The following is a 25256-nucleotide window of genomic DNA, read 5'->3' as shown; positions in this document are numbered from 1 at the left end:
CCTTCAAGTACAGTTGTGGCAGTTTTGGACATTCCTGATTCTTTGCCTGTACAATATCATTCTTTTTGTGATGTCTTTTCTAAGAAAGATGCGGAAATATTACCTCCACATCGGACCTTTGATTGTGCCATTGACCTACTACCTGGAGCACCTCTTCCTAAGGGTAAAACATACCCACTTTCTCGTCAAGAAAACGTTTCACTCGAAGAATACATCAAGGATAATTTGGCCCAAGGTTTTATTCACCCTTCTTCCTCTCCGGTAGGAGCAGGTTTTTTCTTTGTTGAAAAAAAAGATGGAGGTCTTTGTCCTTGCAATGACTATCATGCTCTTAATCAGATTACAATCAAGAATTGTTATCCCCTTCCTCTCATTCCTTAATTGTTTGATCGTCTCCAGGGTGCTTCCATCTTTACCAAATTGGATCTTCGTGGGGCATATAATTTGGTCAGGATTTGTAAAGGTGACGAGTGGTAAACAGCCTTCAACACTAGGTTTGGACACTATGAATATTTAGTTATGCCTTTTGGGTTATGCAATGCCCCTGCAGTTTTTCAACATTTTGTTAATGAAATATTCAGAGACTATCTTAATCAATTCACCATTATCTATCTTGATGATATTTTGATTTATTCTCGGACTTTACAGGATCACGTTCATCACGTTAAACTAGTACTCCAGAGATTACGTGAAAATTCTCTCTTTGCCAAGCTTGAAAAGTGCTCTTTTCATCAAGAATCTATTCATTTTTTGGGCTACATCATTTCACCGTCTGGATTTGAGATGGATTCTGACAAACTGTTGGCTATTATAGATTGGCCTAGACCAACTTCCTTAAAATCTCTTCAGAGGTTTCTGGAGTTTGCCAATTACTACCGTAAATTCATAAAGGACTTTGCTAACATCTCGGCACCTCTTACTGCTCCTACTAAGAAGGGTCAGGATTGCAAGCATTGGTCTGATAAAGCCTTACAGGCCTTTGAATCTTTGAAGTCTGCATTTACGTCGGCTCCTATTCTTTGCCATCCAGTTCCGAGTCTCCAATTCATCCTTGAAGTGGATGCTTCTCTGATCGCTGCTGGGGCTGTATTATCTCAGCAAAATCCTGTCACTAGCAAAATTCTTCCTGTGGGGTTCTTCTCCAAGAAGTTTAATTCTTCAGAACTGAATTATGACGTTGGTAACAAAGAATTGTTAGCTATTAAGATGGCTTTGGAAGAATGGAGACATCTGCTTGAAGGCACAGTTCAACGATTTCTTATTCTTACGGATCATAAAAATCTTCTGTATCTTCATACTGCTAAACACCTCAACTCACGTCAAGCCCGATGGGCTCTGTTCTTTTCCAGATTTAATTTTGTCCTCTCTTATATTCCTGGTTTTAAGAACACTAAAGCGGATGCTTTATCCAGACAATTTCTGGCCTCTGATTCTACATTATTGGATTCTGAACCCATTCTCCGTCCTGCTAAAGTTCTAGCTCAGTTGTCTACTTTTCCTTTCCAAGCATTACAGTCTGCTCAAGCCTCTATTTCTTCCTCCTATAACATACCTCCTGGAATCTTGTTTGTACCTACAGAATTCCGCCTCAAACTTCTTCGTTGGGCTCATGATAATATTTTGTCTGGACATCTAGGAGTACGTAATACATTTGGAAACTCAAACAACATGTCTGGTGGCCTTCTATGGTCAAAGATGTCAAGGATTATGTTGCATCTTGTAATTCCTGTATCTCTAATAAACAGTCTTCTTGTTTACCTCTTGGACTCTTACAACCTCTACCTGTTCCATATTATCCCTGGTCTCATGTTTCCATGGACTTTATACCGACCTTCCTAATTCTGCCAGAAACAAGACCATATGGGTTGTGGTAGACAGATTTTCCAAAGCAGCTCATTTTTTTCCTTTACCTGGATTACCATCTGCCCAGAAACTCGCTGAACTCTTTATACTCCATATCACCAGATTACATGGTTTTCCTTTGGACATTGTTTCTGATCGAGGAGTTCAATTTGTCTCAAGATTCTGGAAATCTCTATGCAAACAATTTGGAGTTACCATATCTCTATCTACTTCCCATCATCCTCAATCCAACGGTCAAACCAATCTCTTGAATCCTATCTCAGGCACTATGTTAATCATCAGCACTCCAATTGGTCTCAACTTCTTCCATTAGCAGAACTTGCTTACAATTCCCATTTAAATTCTTCTTTACAGACTTCTCCTTTCAAGGCAGCCTATGGATTTGTACGTAGAACTTTTCCTATGTCTTCTGGGGGTTCTGGAGTTCCTGGAGCAGATCAAACTGTGAAGAATCTCTGTAAACACTGGAAGAAGATTTGGGAAATTCTCCGCCTCTCTTCTCAAAAGTATAAACGATTTGCTGATCGCAAACGCCGTAAGGCACCTTCATTTCGCACTGGAGACAAAGTTTGGATATCCACCAGATTCATTAGTCTCAAACAACCTTGTGCTAAATTGGGTCCTAAATACATTGGACCATTTAGGATTGTTTCCAAGGTCTGTTCTACTGCTTACAGAGTGGCTTTACTGGACAACCTGAAAATTCATCCTGTATTTCACTTATCTCTTCTTAAACCGGCAGTCTCTAACCGGTTTTCCACCAAATGTAAAGTTCCCTCTCCGTTTCTTGTTGATGGTACTTCAGAATTTGAGATCAGTCAAATTCTTGATTCCAAATTAAGGGGTAACAGTTTATATTATTTGGTTAATTGGAAGGGATATCCCATCACTGAACGTTCCTGGGAACCTGCTTCTCATGTCCGCGCCTCTGCTTTGATCAAACAGTTCCACGCCCAGAATCCTTCAAAACCTGTTAGTGTTCCCCGGAGGGGTCCTTGAGGAGGGGGCACTGTCACGATCGCTCAGCTGATCGCTTTCTCTTCTTTTGCCTTTTCCGGCGCTGTAGCTCTTCCTTGGTTGCCTAGCAACCCTGTTTGCCACCGGCCCCTTCTGCTGACATCAGAAGGGCTTCTTATTCCGGCGTCTCCTCTCCTCGGTGCCTGTTTGTTCGCATTTCCCGGCTTGTGAGTACTAATTTGAAATACTTTTTATTTGAACTGCTGGCTTTCTTGACTTCTACCCTGCTTAACCCCTACCTTCCTGAACCCTGATATCTGGACTTTGTTTTGCTTGACTATTCTTCTGGTTTACCCCAAACTGCCTGATTACACGTTGCTGAAACTTTGCTTGCTAGACTATTTTACTGGTTAACCCCAAAACTGCCTGATTACATGTTGCTGGACATTGCTTGCTTGATTATTCTACTGGTTAACCCCTATCTGCCTGATTACACGTTGCTGGACATTGCTTGCTTGATTATTCTACTGGTTAACCCCTACCTGCCTGATTACATGTTGCTGGACATTGCTTGCTTGATTACTCTACTGGTTAACCCCTACCTGCCTGATTACACGTTGCTGGACATTGCTTGCTTGATTACTCTACTGGTTAACCCCTACCTGCCTGATTACACGTTGCTGGACATTGCTTGCTTGATTATTTTACTGGTTAACCCCTACCTGCCTGATTACACGTTGCTGGACATTGCTTGCTTGATTACTCTACTGGTTAACCCCTACCTGCCTGATTACATGTTGCTGGACATTGCTTGCTTGATTACTCTACTGGTTAACCCCTACCTGCCTGATTAAACGTTGCTGGACATTGCTTGCTTGCTTATTCTACTGGTTAACCCCTACCTGCCTGATTACACGTTGCTGGACATTGCTTGCTTGATTACTCTTTTGGTTAACCCTATCTACACAAAGTTTCTTCTCCTGACCCTGATGACCAACTTCCAGTCTATTTCAGTGAGTATATTATACTGTAGCTGTCGCAGGGTCAGGTCCTGATATATACTCACAGTGCTAGGGTGTTACAAACCTCATTCTAGCATTTGGGTCTAACTCTGGACTTAACCTATCCTGAAAGCTAACATTACAATAAAATAAATTAAATTAAATTAATCAAATACAATTAAATAAACTACAAACAAACAAACAAAATAAACACTAAATTACACAAAATAAAAACCAAATTATCAAAAATAAAAACAAATTACTCCTAATCTAATAGCCCTATAAAAATAAAAAAGCCCCCCAAAATAACAAAAACTCCTAACCTACACTAAACTGCCAATGGTCCTTAAAAGGACCTTTTGCGGGGCATTGCCCCAAAGAAATCAGCTTTTTTACCTGTAAAAAAAAATACAAACAACCCCCCAAGAGTAAAAACCCACCACCCACACAACCAAACCCCCCTAATTAAAACTAAGCTAACCATTGCCCTGAAAAGGGCATTTGGATGGGTATTGCCCTTAAAAGGGCATTTAGCTCTTTTACTGCCCAAAACCTAAGCTAAAAATAAAACCCACCCAAAAAAAACTTTAAATAAACCTAACACTAACCCCCAACGATCCACTTACAATTTTTGTAGACCGGACATCCATCCTCATCCAGGCGGCAGAAGTCTTCATCCAAGCGGGACAAAGTCCTCATCGAAGCCGACAGAAGTCTTCATCCAGACGGCATCTTCTATCTTTATCCATCCATCCGGCACGGAGTGGGTCCATCTTCAAGACATCCGGCGCGAAGAATTCTCTTCTTCCGATGGTCAAAGTAGAATGAAGTTTCCCTTTAAGCTATGTCATCCAAGATGGCGTCCCTTACATTCCAATTGGCTGATAGAATTCTATCAGCCAATAGGAATTAAAGGGGAAAAAATAATATTGGCTGTTGCAATCAGCCAATAGGATTGAGCTCTCATCTTATTGGCTGATCTAATCATCCAATAGGATTGAGCTCACATTCTATTGGCTGATTGGAGCAGCCAATAGGATGAAAGCTCAATCATATTCGCTGATTGCAACAGCCAATAAGATGTTTTCCCCTTTAATTCCTATTGGCTGATAGAATTCTATCAGCCAATTGGAATGTGAGGGACGCAATCTTGGATGATGAACCTTTAAGGGAAACTTCATTCTACGTTGACCATCGGAGGAAGAGGATGCTCCGTACCGGATGTCTTGAAGATGGACCTGCTCCGCACCAGATGGATGAAGATAGAAGATGCCGTCTGGATGAAGACTTCTGTCGGATTCGATGAGGACTTCGGCCCACTTGGATGAAGACTTCTGCCGGCTTCGATGAGGACTTCTGCCGCTTAAAGGACCAGTCAATGCAGTAGATTTGCATAATTAACAAATGCATGATAAGAAGACAATGCAATAGCACTTAGTCTGAACTTCAAATGAGTAGTAGATTTTTGTTAAATAAATTGCAAAGTTATGTCTATTTCCACTCCCCCTGTATCATGTGACAGCCATAAGCCAATCACAAATGCATATACGTATATGCAGTAAATTCTTGTACATGCTCAGTAGGAGTTGGTGACTCAAATAGTGTAAATATAAAAAGACTGTGCACATTTTGTTAATTGAAGTAAATTAGAAAGTTGTTTGAAATTGCACGCTGTATCTGAATCATGAAGTTTAATTTTGACTTGAGTGTCCCTTTAAATGAGGATGGATGTCTGGTCTTCGAAAACTGTAAGTGGATCGTTGGGGTTAGTGTTTGTTTTTTTAAGGGTTTATTGGGAGGGTTTTATTTTTAGCTTAGGGTTTGGGCAATATAAAAGAGCTAAATGCCCTTTTAAGGGCAATGTCCATCCAAATGCCCTTTTCAGGGCAATGATTAGCTTAGGTTTATTTAGATTTTTCATTTAAGGGGTTTGGTTGTGTGGGTGGTGGGTTTTACTGTTGGGGGGTTGTTTGTATTTTTTTTTTACAGGTAAAAGAGTTGATTTCTTTGGGGCAATGCCCTGCAAAAGGCCCTTTTAAGGGCCATTGGTAGTTTATTGTAGGCTAGGGTTTTTTTTTATTTTGGGGGGCTTTTTTATTTTGAAAGGGCTATTAGATTAGGAGTAATTTGTTTTTATTTTTGATAATTTCGTTTTTTTATTTTGTGTAATTTAGTGTTTATTTTGTTTGTAATTTAGATAATTGTATTTGATTAATTTAATTTATTTCATTGTATTGTAATGTTAGGTTTTAGTATGAGACAGGTTAGGTTTTATTTTACAGGTAAATTAATATTTATTTTAACTAGGTAGCTAGTAAATAGTTAATAACTATTTACTAACTGGTCTACCTAGTTAAAATAAATACAACCTTACGTGTGAAATAAAAATAAAACCTATGATAGCTACAATATTATAACTATTAGTTATTTTGTAGCTAGTTTAGGTTTTATTTTATAGGTAAGTATTTATTTTTAAATAGGAATTATTTAGGTAATAATTGTAAGTTTTATTTAGATTTATTTTAATTATATTTAAGTTAGGTGTTAGGCTTATGATTATGTTAGGGTTAGGGTTAGGTTTAGGGGTTAATATATTTATGTAGTGATGTGGGAGGCCAGAGGTTTAGGGGTTATCAGTTTATTATAGTATATTTCGTTGTGGGGGGTTAATAGGAAGTTTATGGGTGTTAGTGCACTTTGTGACAGTTTAGTTATGAGTTTTATGTTACAGCTTTGTAACATAAAACTCATAACTACTGACTTTAGATGGCGATACGGATCTTGTCATTTTAGGCTGTACCGCTCACTTTTTGGCAATAATGCAAAACTCATAATACCGTTATACCATTGAAAAAGGACTTTCTTAAATGCACGGTACTGACGTTGCCTGATGGCCAAAAAGGTGTGTGGTAAACCTATTCTGACAAGACTTGTAATACGGCGTTAGTGAAAAAGCATCGTTATGAAGCATAACGATGCTTTTTCACTCATAACGCAAAACTCGTAATCTAGCTGTAAGTTTCTAACACTCACACCGTAACCGCTGAACTTCCAAATATAAACAAGGTCACACAATTATATCACCGCTTCGCCTAATATTGCCCTGATACTTAATAGAATAAGATATTTACTGTATCAAATTGATAGTAGCAATTATTACTCAGCTACTTTGATGTAAGAAACAGGTGCCTGTATAGGAATCTATGTAATAACAACTATTTTCATATAACAATTGTGTGCTCATATAGGAAGCCTTCTAATTAACTATTCAGTGACAGGTTATATATGAAGGGCATTGGAGTTGTTGAAATTTTAATCTCCTCCCTATTCAATGTCTTGGTACTTACACCGTAGTCACTGAATCTACTATAAATATACTAAAATTACATCACTGATTCCTTTAATAGCAACTAGATACTTTTTGACTAAGTTATTTACATGCGTTGTTCTAATAGTAGCCAGTATCACATAGCAACTTAGATGGAAGAATCGTGTACTTGTCTATTAAGACAACCAACAATAACTCTTTAGTTGGTTATAAGTGAAGGTGTATATTGTATAACCTCCTATAACCTCCGATCCAATAACAGCACATTATTTAGCTTGCCTCAATACAAAAAGAAAGCAGCTCGATCCTCCTTTTCCTACAGAGCGCCACAAGTATGGAATGACCTCCCTCACACTTTAAAAACTTCCCCAAGCCTAAAATCCTTTAAGAGATCCCTCTATACATATCTCAAAACAGAATGCTCCTGTCATGGTTGATTAAATATTTCATACCTGCTCTATGTTAAATGTTTGCATATAATGTGTATTTTTATTATTGTTTTTGTATTTATTGTACCCTATTGTATCAATGCAATGTTTTGTGATCCCAGGACATACTTGAAAACGAGAGAAATCTCAATGTATCCTTCCTGGTAAAATATTTTATAAATAAATGAATAAAATAAATAAATAATTTATAATCAATAATTGGGGAATTTTGTAACACTTTTTGCTCCCCAAATACACCTTGGGTTACTCAATACTTTGAGGAAAGCTGCCACTCATAAGATATCTCTGCAGTTTTAAATATGAAAGTAAACCCACTTAAATTTTGGGTCATATCCCCTTGCATAACACCAATAATAAAGTAATCACATACTGTTCACTGTTATCCATATTGTGCCCTCTACACTACTATACAGTACAGAACCTAACAATTTGGTGCTAAACATTTTGTTTCTCACACTGTTTTTATCTCTTGTTCTTTCCCAGTTTTTAATATAACTAAAAAAGTTTTGTTTTTTAACTTCAAGTGTATTTTGTCACATGTGTAATATTTTCTGTTTCTGAACCAGAAACTAGCATTAATTGGCTAACGCCACTACTCCTTTACATATGGAATAATCTCCATGTAAAGCAATACAGGTTATATACAGTATGCTGGGGTGTATTAAACAGCATACACACTATTGAATGCAAAATAAGAAATTTATCATAATGGGGGGAAAATGTTCACATTTTTCAGTGTCTATGCTGAATCTAGTTTCATATTTACATTCTGAGACATCTTTAAAGTTTAGAGCTTACTCTCTTTGTACAGACATTATTTGCTAAAAGAATCTGTGAGCATTAGCATGACAGCTGTGACATTTACAATAAGCCAGTGGCCAAAATATTTCTGCAAAGCATTTTATTGTTGGGGGTTTTATATATATATAGAATATTCTTGTTCACATGGCAGCAAGCTGAGGCAGTATTAATTGCATACATATGTAGCCAGGGATATACACACACTCAGATACGCACACAGATACACACAAACACTCTCACACACACAAACACTCACTCACACAAGCTCTCTCTTACACACTCACACAAGCTATCTCTCACACACTTACAAATAAGACACACACACTTTTAAACACTGTCACGCAGTTTCTCTCACATATATTCTCACTTTCTCACACACAAATCCTATTTCTTACTCTCATATTCTCACTATCTAACACACACAAACTCTCTTACGCACAATTGTTTTGCAGTTACTATGGAGGTGGCAAATGTATTACTGCAGCACCCCTACATCTTAAAGGCATACATCCATACTTTTACAAGGCAGTTTTTTTTTTTTACATATCCTATGCTACAGCAGGACAAGGAGAATGATAAATAAGAAAAGCAGAAATAAGTAAATATGATAACCATATCTCCACTGTGCAGCTATTGATAGGGTACAAGCTAAGGTTGCTAAAAAACAAACAAACAAAAAAAAAACTAAGACATTAAAGTGTAGAACCCACTTCTACTATAGAAAAACTTTTAACCATCATCTTTTTCAGGCAAGGCATATTTTATGCTGACCAGATTTGGGGATTTATTCTGCATGTTACATTATAGACACTTTCGGCTAGATTACGAGTTGTGCGTTAAGGTAAAAAAGCAGCGTTAAGAGGTCCTAACGCTGCTTTTTTATGCCCGCTGCTATTACGAGTCTTACAGGTATAGGGGCATAACACACTTTTTTGGCCTTACCGCAAAACAACTTACGTAAACTTCGTAAAGTCTTATTTCTATGGGACTTCCATAGCGCTGATATTACGAGTCAGTCCTGGGAGGACAAAAAGTGAGCAGTACACCTTACCCCGTCAAGAGTCCTAATGCATTTAAAAGTCAGTAGTTAAGAGTTTTATGGTACAACGCCGTAGCATAAAACCCATAAACTACCTATTAACCCCTAAACCTAGGCCCTCTAGCATCACAAACACTATAATAACATTTTTAACCCCTAATCTGCCGCTCCGGACATTGCCGCAACTGTAATAAACATATTAACCCCTAAACCGCCACACTCCTGCCTCACAAACACTAGTTAAATATTATTAACCCCTAATCTGCTGTCCCTAACATCGCCACCACCTACCTACATTTATTAACCCCTAATCTGCCGCCCCCAACGTCGCCGCCACTATACTAAATGTATTAACCCCTAAACCTGAGGCTAACACCCCCTAACTTAAATATAATTACAATAAACCTAAATAAAAATTAATATTATTACCTAAATAATTCCTATTTAAAACTAAATACTTACCTATAAAATAAACCCTAAGCTAGCTACAATATAACTAATAGTTACTTGGGCCTCTAGTTATCAAGGCGTCAACCGCAAATACGCTAGAATTCCGCAGCGTATTTGTGGCAAGGCTGATTCGCCTTAGTTATCAAGCCCTACTGCCTGGCAAAAGTAGAATCTATCTAGTAGATCGATGCTTACGTCACTCCAGATGTTCTGAACGCAAGTTCGGCACAATCTGACTACTTTTGGTAGTTATCAAACTACTAGCAGGTACGCTCACCACTATTCCGGGCCAGCGTACCTGGATTTCAATCCGCCACCCTGGAGGTGACGGATCCCATAGGAATCAATGGGAGTCTGACCATAGCGAAAGCTCATGTTCGCTGCTGCCCGATATCCCATTGATTCCTATGGGAAACATCTGCACCTAACACCCTAACATGTACCCTGAGTCTAAACACCCCTAATCTGTCCCCCCCTACACCGCCACAACTAAATAAATTTATTATCCCCTAAACCGCCGATCCCGGACCCCACCCCAACCTACATTATACATATTAACCCCTAATCTGCTGCTCCCTACACTGCCGCAAATAAATAAAGTTATTCCCCCCTAAACCGCCACTCCCAGACCCCACCACAACTATAATAAATATGTTAACCCCTAAACCGCCGCTCCCGGACCCCGCCGCCACCTACATAATACCTATTAACCCCTATCCTGCCTCCCCTATACCGCCGCCACATATAATAAATTTATTAACCCCTATCCTGCCCCCCCTACACCACAACCACTATAATAAAATTATTAACCCCTAAAACTAAGTCTAACACTAACCCTAACACCCCCCTAACGTAAATATTAATTAAATAAATCTAAATAATATTACTCTTATTAACTAAATTATTCCTATTTAAAACTAAAAACTTACCTGTAAAATAAACCCTAAGATAGCTACAATGTAATTAATAATTACATTGTAGCTATCTTAGGATTTATATTTATTTTACTGGCAACTTTGTATTTATTTTAACTAGGTACAATAGTTATTAAATAGTTATTAACTATTTAATAACTACCTAGCTAAAAGAAATACAAAATTACCTGTAAAATAAACCCTAACCTAAGTTACAATTAAACCGAACACTACACTATCATTAAATTAATTAAATAAATTAGCTACCAATACCTACAATTAAATACAATTAAATAAACTAAACTAAATTACTAAAAAACACTAAATTACAGAAAAAAAATATTACAAAAATGTTAAACTAATTACACCTAATCTAAGCCCCCTAATAAAATAATAAAAAAATAAAAAATAAAAGTCCCTACCCTATTCTACATTACCAAGTAACCAGCTCTTTTACCAGCCCTTTAAAGGGCTTTTTGCGGGGCATTGCCCCAAAGTAATCAGCTCTTTTGCCTGTAAAAAAAATACAACATTAAAACCCACCACCCACATACCCCTACTCTAACCCACCCAAACCCCCCTTAAATAAACCTAACACTACTCCCCTGAAGATCTCCCTACCTTGAGTCGTCTTCACCCAGCCGGGCTAAAGTCTTCATCCGATGTGGCAGAAGAGGACATCCAGACCAGCAGAAGTCTTCATCCTATCCAGGCAGAAGAGGACATCCGGACCAGCAGACATCTTCATCCAAGCGGCATCTTCTATCTTCATCCATCCGACGAGGAGCGGCTCCATCTTCAAGACCTCCGGCGCGGAACATCCTTCCTGCGCGACGACTACCCGACGAATGGCTGGTCCTTTAAATGACATCATCCAAGATGGCGTACCTCAAATTCCGATTGGCTGATAGGATTCTATCAGCCAATCGGAATTAAGGTAATAAATATCTGATTGGCTGATGTAATTAAATATCTTGTAATTTGTTTATTATTTTCTGTAATTTAGTGTTTGTTTTTTTGTACTTTAGCTAATTTCATTTATTTAATGTGTAGTATTGTCATATGAAGACACAGAATAAAGACAAATTTAGCCAAATGGGTACTCACACACTCCAGGAGCACACTTATGTGCTGGTAGGGGCCGGCTGCAGATTTATGGGGGGGTGGCAGCTCACCCGTACAATGGCGTTCTCAGTACTGTGGTGCTGGGAATGTAATAGAGAAAAAGCACTACATGTGCAGACTGTTAAAGGTACAACCAACTATATTTGCTTAGTTATGTAGATGGGTACTCACATATTCCCAGAGCACACCAATGTGCTTATAGATACCGGCTGCAGAATTAGTCAGGTGTGGCAGCTCACCCAAACAAACAGGTTCTTGAAACAGATACTGTTATGAAACAGTATGCAAGGTAGTCCAAAAAGTGTTGCACAAAATGTCTGGAACAATTCTTGTGTGCAGTTAAGGCAATAGGTAGGTAGAATAACCCACTCAATATATAAAAATACAATTATTCAATAAAAACAAGTTAAAAAACAACAACACACAGGTTTGTTGTAAAAAGTGGATTAAAGGGGTTAACAATATTGCCCCAATAGTTGCAACGCATTTCTCGGTTAACCAACCGTTTCATCAGGCATTGACCAACCGTTTCATCAGGCACATTGGTGTGCTCTGGGAATATTTGAGTACCCATCTACATAACTAAGCAAATATAGTTGGTTGTACCTTTAACAGTCTGCACATGTAGTGCTTTTTCTCTATTACATTCCCAGCACCACAGTACTGAAAACACCATTGTATGGGTGAGCTGCCACACCCCCATAAATCTGCAGCCGGCCCCTACCAGCACATAAGTGTGCTCCTGGAGTGTGTGAGTACCCATTTGGCTAAATTTGTCTTTATTCTGTGTCTTCATATGACGATACTACACATGAGGCGCCCCTCTGTTTCTCTTCACCTTTTATAGTTTCGCCTGGACCAGCCAGTGAGGAGGAGGCAGACATTATTGGATAATAACCTATACCATCTTAAGGACATTCCTTTCACATACTTTTATTCTTTCTAGGATTTATTGCAACCTAAATTCCTACTATATACATATTTTTTGTATTTATCTTAAACCACAGTTGTGTTTTTTTGTGTTTCATGTTCATTCAGCGCCCCCCCCCTTTTTGTGATCAGGTCACAGTTGGTATTGTTAATTTAGTTAATTTATTTAATTATAGTGTAATGTTAGGTGTTAGTGTAACTTAAGTTAGGTTTTATTTTACAGGTACTTTGAATTTATTTTAGCTAGGTAGTTATTAAATAGTTAATAACTATTTAATAACTATTCTACCTAGTTAAAATAAATACATGCCTGTAAAATAAAAATAAACCCTAAGCTAGATACAATGTAACTATTAGTTATATTGTAGCTAGCTTAGGGTTTATTTTATAGGTAAGTATTTAGTTTTAAATAGGAATTATTTAGGTAATAATATTAATTTTTATTAAGATTTATTGTAATTATATTTAAGTTAGGGGGTGTTAGGGTTAGGGTTAGACTTAGGTTTAGGGGTTAATACATGTAGTATAGTGGCAGCGACATTGGGGGCGGCAGATTAGGGGTTAATAAATGTAGGTAGGTTGCGGTGATGTTAGAGACGGCAGATTAGGGGTAATAATATTTAACTAATGTTTGCGAGGCGGGAGTGCAGCGGTTTAGGGGTTAATATGTTTATTATAGTGGCAGCGACATTGGGGGCAGCATATTAGGGGTTAATAAGTGTAGGTAGGTTGCGGCGACATTGGGGGCGGTAGATTAGGGGTTAATAAATATAATGAAGGTGTCGGCGATATTGGGGGCAGCAGATTAGGGGTTCATAAGTATAATGTAGGTGGCGGCGGTGTCCGGAGCGGCAGATTAGGGGTTAATAAATATAATGCAGGTGTCGGCGATTTCAGATGCGGCAGATTAGGGTTAATATGTGTAAGATTAGGGGTGTTTAGACTCGGGGTTCATGTTAGGGTGTTAGGTGTAAACATAACTTTAGTTTCCCCATAGGAATCAATGGGGCTGCGTTACTGAGTTTTACGCTGCTTTTTTGCAGGTATTAGACTTTTTCTCAGCCGGCTCTCCTTGTTGATTCCTATGGGGAAATTGTGCACGAGCACGTACGACCAGCTCACCGCTGACTTAAGCAGCACTGGTATTGGAGTGCGTTAAGGAGCAACATTTTGCTCAACGGTCACTTCTTGCCTTTTAACGCCGGGTTTGTAAAAACCTGTAATACCAGCGCTGTAGGAAAGTGAGCGCTGAGAAAAATCTGCTTGTTAGCACCGCACAGCCTCTAACGCAAAACTAGTAATCTGGCCGTGATTCTTTTTTGGGGAGACGTCCCCCAATATTCGCTTAGCTCATGAATTTTCATTTAATTTATATCCATTTTTAAACTGGGTATTTAGAATCTAATAAATTGTCTTTTTATTTATTTCAAAAGTTCACCCTGGTTATTAACTTGTATTACAAAAAGTGTATTATAATGTTTAAACATTAATTCAAATATTTTCACTGAAACAGAAGTGCAATATTAATTTTGATGCAGCACTTTTAATTAATTATTTATTTTTCACTTATTATATTCATATGAATTATAAGTGGTAGTTAGAACTTTCACCAATCAAATTTTAACCCCTGATTCCTTTGGCTTTTCTAGCGCCCTCCCTCTCCATTTATAATTTTATATTCTATTCAAAAAGATAGAAGGATCTTTTCCTCCTGTAAGGTGTTTGGAATCTACCATTTCCAGTGCTCTACTGATTCACAAATACATCAATTATTTTTTTTCCTTCTATTAAGTAGTAGCAGCAGGTCACATATTTTTCTAGATATAATCTTTTCTAAATATGGAAGACTTATTTGAATTTAGGGATCAAGTATTCCTAGAAATGAAGGAAGATAGTATTCCCCCTACTAATTCTATTCCATCTGAGAACATTTTGGATTTAATGCAAAAACTAGAATTCCATATGATCAAAGAATTAAAACAAAAAATGGAACTTATCTTCTTAAATAGATACATAGCAAAGGATATTATACCTAGAGGTCTTAAACGAAATAAAAATTGCACCTTTCAATTGACTGACACTTTACAGACTGAATGGACAGGCACATTAAAGAAAGCATCTAACACTTTAATAGATATTCTGAAAAGGTTGAGAAAAGAAACATTAGTTGATATTGGATATTGGATATTAAAGAAAAATTAAAAGACAGAAAAGACAGTAATGAATATAAAGAAAGACAAAAAGTAATAATTGATAAATTGGCAAATCTAAACAAAGACCTACTAAGATCAAAGTGGGGTACAATGGAGAGAGATATTAATGACAATACTCCAGTATCTATTGAGGATAAAAATAATGATATCTCAGTGAATTCATATAGAAGGGAACAGAGAGAAGAATACACACAGGCTAACAAAATAAGAATACCACAATCACGCAATTATATTGGACAAGAAAATAGGAGAAACTATAACTCTTATAATGACAACTATGAACAGGATAGATATTACAATAGGAATCCAAATGCACAATATGAAAAACCCAGATATCCAAGATATCAGAATAGAGAACATTTCAATGCTGAATTTCGTCATAATACTTTCAGACAGAATCCCCATAGAGAATATCAGAATAGACATAACAATTGGGAATACCCTAGAAGAACTAATAGATGGGGTAGTTACAGACAAGAAGACAAATGGATAACACCAGTTCAAAATCACTATGAAACTCTTAGGGATCTGAAATTACCAGAAGAAAGACAAATAGGTGAGGAATCAGGTTTTTTTTAGAGAAGAGCCCTCTAAAGCAGGGCAATTTAAGGGATTTAATCAGACAAGAGAAAGACCTCAACCTCAGAAAGAAAAGAAATTTAGAGAAAGAGAGGAAGAGGAAAATCTAAACAAAGCAAAGAGGTGGAGATAAACACAACACATCAGGGTATTTTCAATTTAAGCAGCATCATTTTAAAAAAAGAAGAAGAAAGAGTTTTAAGCCTAGACCTTTCATGTGCACCTACAGTGTGATTGAACCAATTTAATACACACATCCATGTTAAGACATTTGTCAGAAATTTAACACTTAAAAGATTCTTTTTAAAAAACCCAATAGAAAGACAATTGAATTCTAAATTATCCAAATCAGATGGTATTACACATACAGACCTTAAAGTTAAATCAAAATTTAACCCTATCCATGCAAAAGGAAATTATCTATAAACTTTGAAAGGTTGGTTTGTAAAGAGATTAAAAAATGTAACTTACCTTAACTAAAAAGATATAATATGAGTATAAAAGAAAAAACAGTAATTGACAATCTCCAAAAAAACGCAGAGATTACAATAAAATCTGCGGATAAGGGCGGAGGGATTGTCCTGATGGACACTAAAAATTATTTAAAAGAGGCCCATAGACTATTGGATGATAAAAGGACATATAAAAAATTAGAATTTGATCCTACAGAAAAATTTATAAAAACGTTAAATAAGATACTATTAGATGGTAAGAAATCAGGAATACTTAATGACAAAGAATTAGAATTTCTAACATCTAAATTCCCTAGAATACCCATTTTTTATTTTTTACAGAAAATCCACAAATGTTTGGTTAACCCTCCAGGTAGACCAATCATTTCCGGTATAGACTCACCATCAGCCAATCTATTTAAATATGTTGACAATTTTTTGTAAAAACATGTCAGAAACCTAGACTCTTATTTGAAAGACTCTACACAAGTCCTTAATATCTTAAAAAAGATTAATTGGAAAACCAATATGATTCTGGCTACATGTGACATCACATCTCTGTATACAGTAATTAACCACTCTAAGGGTATTCAAGCAGTTGAATCTTTTTTGAAATTAGATCTAAATATGACAGACCAACAGAGAAACTTCATTCTGAAAAGCATAAAATATATATTGGAGAACAACTATTTATCCTTTAATAACTTTTTTTATCTCCAAACTGAAGGTACGGCTATGGGCACAAGGTTTGCGCTTAGCTGTGCCAATCTCTTTATGGGTTCTTGGGAAACTGAATTCTTTGGAGATGGCAGCTATGGCACAAACCTTGGGCTCTATAAAAGATATATAGACGACCTGTTAATAATCTGGGAAGGTACAGAACAAGACTTAATAAAGATGTTTGAATATATGAACATTAATACTTGGGGCCTAAATTTTACCTCTAATTGGAGCAAAAGCTCAGTTATATTCTTAGATCTAGAAACAATGGTAATGGATGAAAAATTGGAAACTAAAACCCATTTAAAAAAAAACGATTCCAACAACTATATACATGCCAAAAGCTGTCACTTAGATATTTGGAAAAAGAATATTCCTGTAGGACAGTACCTCCGTATAAAGAAAAATTGCTCTAGATCTATAGATTTTGAACACCAGTCAGAAATGTTAGCAGACAAGTTCCTCTCAAGAGGTTATAAAACTGATGTCACCAATAAAGCCATTGAAAGAGCAAAAAACACCAATAGAGGCACTTTATTAACAAAATTAATTTACCATTTATCAATGACTATCATGCAGATCATAACATCATAAAAAGAATTGTCAAAAAATATTGGCATCTTATTAAAGAAGACAACATTGTGGGGGATAACATTTCTGAGAATCCCAATTTTGTATTTAAAAAAGCTGCAAATTTGAAAACCATTTTGGCAACCAGTGAACTAAGGCTCCCAAAAAAATCCAACAGAGACAAAAAGACTTAATGGGGAAAAATATTGTTTTTTTTTTCCTTGTTACTCGTGCAAGGCTTGTAGCCACAGCAATAAAATAAAATAAAAAGGGGGCGGAGCTAACCGCCATGCTGTGCAGTCGCATCTAGACTTAGCTCTGTGCCTTAACGGGATATAAAGTGAATCCCAGCCTAAAAATTAGCAGGTAGATACCCCCTTCTATCCCACCTTATTGCTCTAAAGGTCCTGCTTAGGCTGTCCACATCGGGAACTACAATCCGCACAGGAACCGTGCGCATAACGTTCAAAGGGGCAGGAGAGCAGATGTATTTGCCCGCAGCCTAATTCCTGACTGTAACACCTGGCATCGCACTCCGGAGGGTCGGAGATCCGCTCTGGAGTGTTTGCCCATGGCTCACTAGCTGCGGCTGTATAACCGAAGATCCAGGCTGCGCTAATCTGGGGTTCGAGTTCACCCGCTCAGCAGGATTCCGGAACTCAATGATCCACTACAGCTACACAAGCCCTGTAACAGCTTTGCATCAATGGGGGACAAGTGAACATCTCCATTAAAGCCTGCAGTCCATCCTCATATCATCGGGACTTGTGAGTAAAAGGCGCAAAATACCGCCATACTTGTTGCGCACTTTTTATAGTGAGGCCACATATACATAGGAGATCGCCAGAACCCATGCAAAAGAGTCTTGGGGTGTGAGAGATATTGTCCTGTCCCAGAGGCCTCCGTTTTACACCTGAACTAGCTTCTGATCAGCCTATATAAGAGACTTGTTTAGCCCTTGTTCACAGTGTAAGACCATTAACTGGGCCTGCTTACCGGGTACATAACGGTTTGAGAAACTACATCCCCTGCTCTCCTGGCGATTCTTATCTATAACAAGCTGCTAATCTGTGTTTTTCCTGCATACTGTTAAGCATTCACATCTTCAGATCTAGACATTTTGCAGGCTCAGAACTTTGGCAATCCAGACCTTACATTCTAATATATGTGACACACCTATCAAGCTGAGGCACTTTATTGCCTAAGGGGCATTTAAAAAGTTATTACCCACATTCACAGCCCCCCACATTAAAACTTGCCACGAGGTGCTAATAAGGCCTGAAGGTCAGCACGAGACACACTGTTGGCAGAGGCCACTATAACCTGCTGTGGAGCAAATCAAACTAATTAACGACTCTAGCCTCTCATTTAGACCTATTCAGTTTTTGCAGGCCACCGTTTAGCACTTATACCTTTTATACCAAGGTGTATTCTGAACTTTGAACTTTTATAAAGTTACCTTGCTGAACTATAAATAAATAACCTTATATAAAGACCCTCATGCAGCTTGTATTGCAACAACAGGAATCTTACGAGCTGAAATACACAATTTCTTTCTACTCCAAGTTACACTCTCTATATTGACGGCTGTATATCTATCTCAGGAAAAACAAGAGAAAATTTTTACTCATAAAGTGTCTATAAAAGAGAGATTAACCTCATCTGCTATACTTACTCTCCACCCCTTTCCTGCTGTGTGAGACTGCAGCAGGTCACACCCAAGCCCCATCCAGCGAAGGCAAAGCTCCCTGGAGGGAATTTACACCACGGACATTATATAACCAGTTCTTGCGTGGCGCTAAGCAGGACACACCATTGATACACAATATATAGCTGCACTTCTTCCTGTCTGTAGGTAACATGCTGAACATGGCTGCCTAATCTAAGATTGACATTAGGGGGACTATGTCACAATTTTCTGCAATTTACTCTCTATAGTTGCTATTACACATTTCAGTGCGATTTTTGACTGAATTCTGGTTGCCTACACTCCTCCAACTGAGGATAGGAAACGGAACATGTCCCAAAACTCTAAAAGAAGACCAAAGCTATCTTAACCACCCAAGAAGACAGTGGCTGACCTCTTTAAAGGCCATTCATCTAATAAAGCTCAGGCATACCGAGACTCTGCTTCTGTGATGGATGACAGTGAATCTGATAACAGCATTGATTCCCAAGCTCCCACATCGGACGCAATGTCTACATCTATTGTTGATATTCTCACCGAACGGATGAACCTCCTTCAAGACACGTTAACTAAAGAAATAAAAGGTTCTACAGCGGAGCTGCGCAGAGAGATTGCGTCACTGGGGGAACGGACGGAAAATCTAGAGCGCAAACAAGAAGATCTTATGGTTGATCAGGCTCATCTACTAGCATATTCCCAGAGCTTGGCAACCCAGCTATCAGATCTAGAGATAAAGCTGGCTGATATGGAAGACAGGTCCAGACGGAATAATTTGAGGTTCCTGAAGATATTGGCTCACAAGATCTGGAACCTTATGTCCTAGAGTTTTGCAAGACTATACTGCCTGATACCGACCCGACAAGTTTCCTATTAGATAGGGTCCACAGAGTGGCAAGACCAAGGTTGGTATCTCAAGATAAGCCGAGAGATGTCCTTGCTAGGATAAATTTTTTCACCCATAAGGAGAGGATAATGAGGGAGTTAGCCAATAAACCTCAACTGCCAGCTAAATTCCAGCAGATCTCTGTCTTTCCAGACATCTCAAGCTTCACTCTGCAAAGAAGAAGAACCTTCAGGAACATTACTCAAATCCTAAGAGCAGAAAACATTAGATATAGATGGGGATACCCGACAAAATTAATAGTCTCAAAAGGTGGGGAAACTCATACCATTATCACCCTTCAAGAGGGATTTGATTTACTAAAAGAGTGGGATCTGATACCGCCTGAATCCAGAACAAGAAGGGACTCAATACCTAATGCATCCGGTTCTGATACACTCTCTCTGGCCCTTCAACCTAAATTGCGAGCTGGAGCCCCAGACTTCACACCTGGGCCACAAAAGCTTCCTATAGGAAAACAAATATCCCCTGCTGCTGTTCTTCTGAGGGACAGAAAGTGATATGATAGCACTCTTTCAAACAATGTATATGCCATTACAGGTTCCGTTGTGTGTATTTATGTTTCTGTTTAGATATCTGTTTCATGTTGGGGAGGGGGAGACTCGAGATTTCTCGTTAGAAGCAGAAAATCTGCCCTGAGGCGTTTTGCCTCTGTCTACTAAACACCTTTTTTCCAAATGATGAGGGTCGCGAGTATCTCCTCCTCCCCAAATAGTATATGCTGCAAACTGATTAACAGACGTATAGTAAGAATTGTACAAAACCAAATCTAGTTCCAACTGGAATTTGAATATATGGTTATAACATAAAATAGACCAATAGCACTGAATGTAAAATTATGTTACTATGGTAGTTCATTTGAGTTATGATTGTTGTCCTGAAGTTCACACTCCCCCATAGATAGTCAATCTACTTATACAGGTTGATATACTTGTACCGCCCCCCCTTCGTATACGCAAATTATATTTGTGATATCCCCTTTTAAGGGGACTGGAGAAGTTAGTCTAATTCCTAGATACGCTTCTCCTTTTGATGATCCGACGGGTCATCATACTTGTTAATACACTTACGCTTTAAGTAAATAAACCTGAATAAGCTCGGTTCAATCTTAACGATATAGGTCATACTTTTTATATTGCATAAATAAATCTCAGGCTAATTGTGCTTCTTCCTCCAGGTAAAAGATATAGACTCCTTGGAATTTGGTCTCCTGAGACCTCTCTGAACATAGACCAGAACATATTGATTTGAGACTACCAGGAGTCGTTTTGGGTGTGCAGATCCAGGCGGGGTGAGTTTTGTACCTAAATCCTATTTCTTTTTCCACTACCTTTTCCCTTCCCACCCCTCCAGCTTCCTAGGCCCGCAAATATGTTGATTCCCAATAATATCTCTTTTGCAACACTGAATGCTAAGGGCCTCAATTCACAAGACAAAAGAAGTATGCTTACAAACACCATGAAGGCTCTCAAAATACAAATTATCTTTCTACAAGAGACGCACTGGCTAGCATCCTCCCAGGCCCCATATAAAACCCCAGATTATCCCACGGTGATTTTAGCCTCTCACTCTGAGAAATCTAGAGGGGTAGCGATTGCCATACATAAAACTATACATTTTGAGCATATTCATGTAGAGAGAGACTCTCAGGGTAGGTATCTATTACTTACCTGTAAACTTAACTGTATTTTATTCACACTGGTAAATATTTATGCCCCTAACCAAACACAACCCAATTTCTTGAAAGGGATACTGTCTAAAATAGAGAAACATAAGGCTGGAACCCTGGTTCTGGGGGGTGATTTTAATATGGTATGGGACCCCCTAGTAGACAAGAAGGTTCAGAGGGGAAAAAAAATGTATGCATATACCATAAATACTGCCAACAGATTTTGTCAACACATAATCCAGCACAATCTCTATGATATCTGGAGGGCGTACCACCATAATGACAGAGATTACACATACTTCTCTAGACCTCATCACTCTTACTCGAGACTGGACCATTTTTTCACTGACTCATGGACACTCAACAGAGTTTTAATGTCACATATAAAGGTCTGTGCTTGGTCGGACCATGATATTCTTACGTTTACTCTCTCCACTGACCTAACAAGCATGTCTAGGCCTAGCTGGAAATTCCCTAAACAAGCACTCCAGGATAAACCTTTTAGGGCATCCCTCCAGAGCTCTATAATTGAATTCTTAAGACTAAACGAAACTCCAGGTATGCCATCCCAAACAGTTTGGGCTGCCCTGAAGGCGTATGTGAGAGGGATCTGTATTCGGAGACAGGCGAAGCTTAGGCATCAGTTGAAAGCCCCTCTGGGCCTTCTTATGACAGAACTACGACGGGTAGAACAAGAAAATAAGAATTCCCCATCGGGCCCCCTAGCTGATAAAATCAAAACGCTTAGAGCACAACTAGCAGATAGGGAGCTGGAGAGAGTAAAAGAATCCCATACTCGATTCAAAAAGTTACTATACTGTCAGGGTAACAAAGCCTCAACGCTCTTAGCACACAAACTGAGAGGTAGAACCGTGGCAGCTAGAATATTGTCACTTAAACAAGGGACTACATCGGTCTCTTCACCCAAGGAAATTGGGCAAACTTTTGCGGCCTACTATTCTGATTTATACCATCTCCACCCTTCAATGGCTGGTGAGGAATCCCCTATACCAAAAGTGAAGGATTTCCTACAAAATCTTAACTTGCCTACTCTATAAGAGGAGGATAAAGAAACGCTTAAGGCCCCATTCACTCTAACTGAAATTAACTTAGCCATCAAGCACACCCAAAATAATAAAGCCCCGGGCCCGGATGGGTACCCGGCGTCCTTCTACAAGCTCTTTAAGGTGGATTTAAACAAAATCCTTCTCAAGGTTTTTTCGGAGGCCCGAGAGTCAGGTCTGTTTACTAAAGAATATCTGCAGGCAATAATTCTACCTATTCCCAAGCCGAACAAAGATCCAACACAATGTACCAGCTACAGACCAATCTCATTGATTAATGGAGATGTAAAGCTCTATGCCAAACTCTGGGCCAACCGCCTCAATACCTTACTCCCGAAGGTAGTACATTCTGACCAGGTCGGGTTCACCTTTGGTAGGGAAGGGCCAGATAACTCTCGTAAAAATGCTGGACATCCTCACAGAGGCGTCTCATCTAAAACTTCCCATGCTGGCCCTGTCTTTAGACGCAGAAAAAGCGTTTGACAGGGTCAGATGGGATTACCTGTGGTGCACACTAACTCAATTCGGCATACCAGACGAAGTGGTAACAGCGATCCGAGCCCTATATTCCTGTCCATCTGCGGTTGTTAAGGGCCTGGGTTTTGCCTCTCCGGAAATTCGTATCACTAACGGTACCAGACAGGGGTGTCCCCTATCGCCCTTAATTTTCACACTGGCCATTGAACCTTTGGCCCAAGACATTAGAGACTCATGTACGATACAGGGAGTACAGTTTGCCGGACAAACTGCAAAAGTAGCATTGTTTGCGGATGACGTGACATTATTCTTCACAAATCCACTAGGCTCCCTACCTGCCCTCCTTGATCTTGTTTCCAAATTTGGTGCCCATAGCTATTATAAGGTCAATGTCTCTAAGACCGAAGCTTTGCCTGTTGGTCTTCCTGCTTTTGAACTGGATGTCCTGCGAACATCATATTCCTTTCAATGGTCACAATCCACCATCCGACACTTGGCAATTCAGCTTGGCCCAGACCCGAAAGCCGTACTTGCTATAAACTACTCAGACATTATTAAAGAGGTCACTGAGCTCACCACCTCATGGAACTATAAAGAGATCTCATGGCTGGGCCGCATAGCCTCTTTCAAAATGACGGTTCTACCCAAAATTCTTTATTACTTTCGCTGCATCCCTCTCAATGTTCCTAGTGCCCTTATAGATAAGCTCCAATCTCTTGGTCAAAAATATATCTGGGGTAAATCTAAGCCTCGTATTGCAGCAAAGATACTTCAGAAAAAGTACGAACAAGGTGGTGTAGCTATGCCTAGTATTCGCAGATACTATGAGGCTGCCAGGCTCTCACATATTTTAGCATGGGCAGACAAGGGTGAACCGCAAGGATGGAAGATCATAGAGGCTTGTGATCTCCCTACAGGTTTGGGCTTAGCTGACCTGCCATGGATCCCTAACTATCGGTTAGACACTCTGGGAATAAAGAATATCATTGTTAGAGAAAATTTGAAAATTTGGCATACCCTTAGGAATCTACCAGAAGTTGCTCCACACCCATCTCCTGTACAATCTCTACCCGCTTTGCTCGCAGCCCTGCCTGATACACATGTGCAGCGCTGGGGTGTTTGGGATTTGAAACTGATCTCCCAGCTATATCCCTCGGGCGCTTTGGTCACCCCGAGCAATATAGGATCTGTCATTCAGAACCCCCCCGTGTGGGTTAAATTTGAATACTCTAGACTATACGCTTTCCTGATGTCTTGGGGATTCCCTAAAGGCCCCAATAGACCTTTGACTACCTGGGAAAAATTGTGGCAACTCCCTGTCAGGACCCCTAAACTTATCTCATTCCATTATAGCCTATTACAGTCGTCCACAAACAAAGACAGACCTTGGCAACTTAGAGCTTGGGAGGGAGACTTGTCCAGACCAATTACCGACAAAGATCTACACATGGCAATGACACTAACCAAGAAGACAGTACACTGCGCGAACACCCTAGAATCATATATGAAATTATTTCTGAAATGGTATTATACCCCCTCTAGACTTTCACAGATGTTTCCTACAACATCCCCTCTCTGTTGGAGAGACTGCGAATTAAGAGGTTCAGATATACATATATGGTGGGACTGTCCTAAGTTAAAGCATCTGTGGACACAAGTGTCTACCCTCTGTTCTACTCTTAGGCTGAATAGACCACTTACCCCTGAGATAGCTCTACTACACATATTCCCGCGAAATATTCTGGCCCCCTTGTCTAAACTATTAATCTTTGTTCTCGCGGCCACTAAGTTGGCGATAGCGAGAGCCTGGAAACAGACACAGCCCCCAGACATTACAGCTATCACCTCCATAATACAGATATATGCCAAGATGGAACAGGGTTACTACTTTAATATGGATAAAGAAGATATTTACTGGCAGATTTGGGAACCTTGGTTTCATTACCAAGAAAACTCTAGATAGATGGGCGGAACCTGACCTTTGTTAAAGACCCCCCCATCTGCTTTCTTCTGTCTGCAATCACTGACCCATATCCTCTCCCCTCCTTTTTCTGTTCCCCTCTACCC

Source organism: Bombina bombina, chromosome 7 (assembly GCF_027579735.1).
Source record: "Bombina bombina isolate aBomBom1 chromosome 7, aBomBom1.pri, whole genome shotgun sequence".
In the NCBI taxonomy this organism is placed as follows: domain Eukaryota; kingdom Metazoa; phylum Chordata; class Amphibia; order Anura; family Bombinatoridae; genus Bombina; species Bombina bombina.
This window is presented reverse-complemented; position numbering follows the sequence as displayed.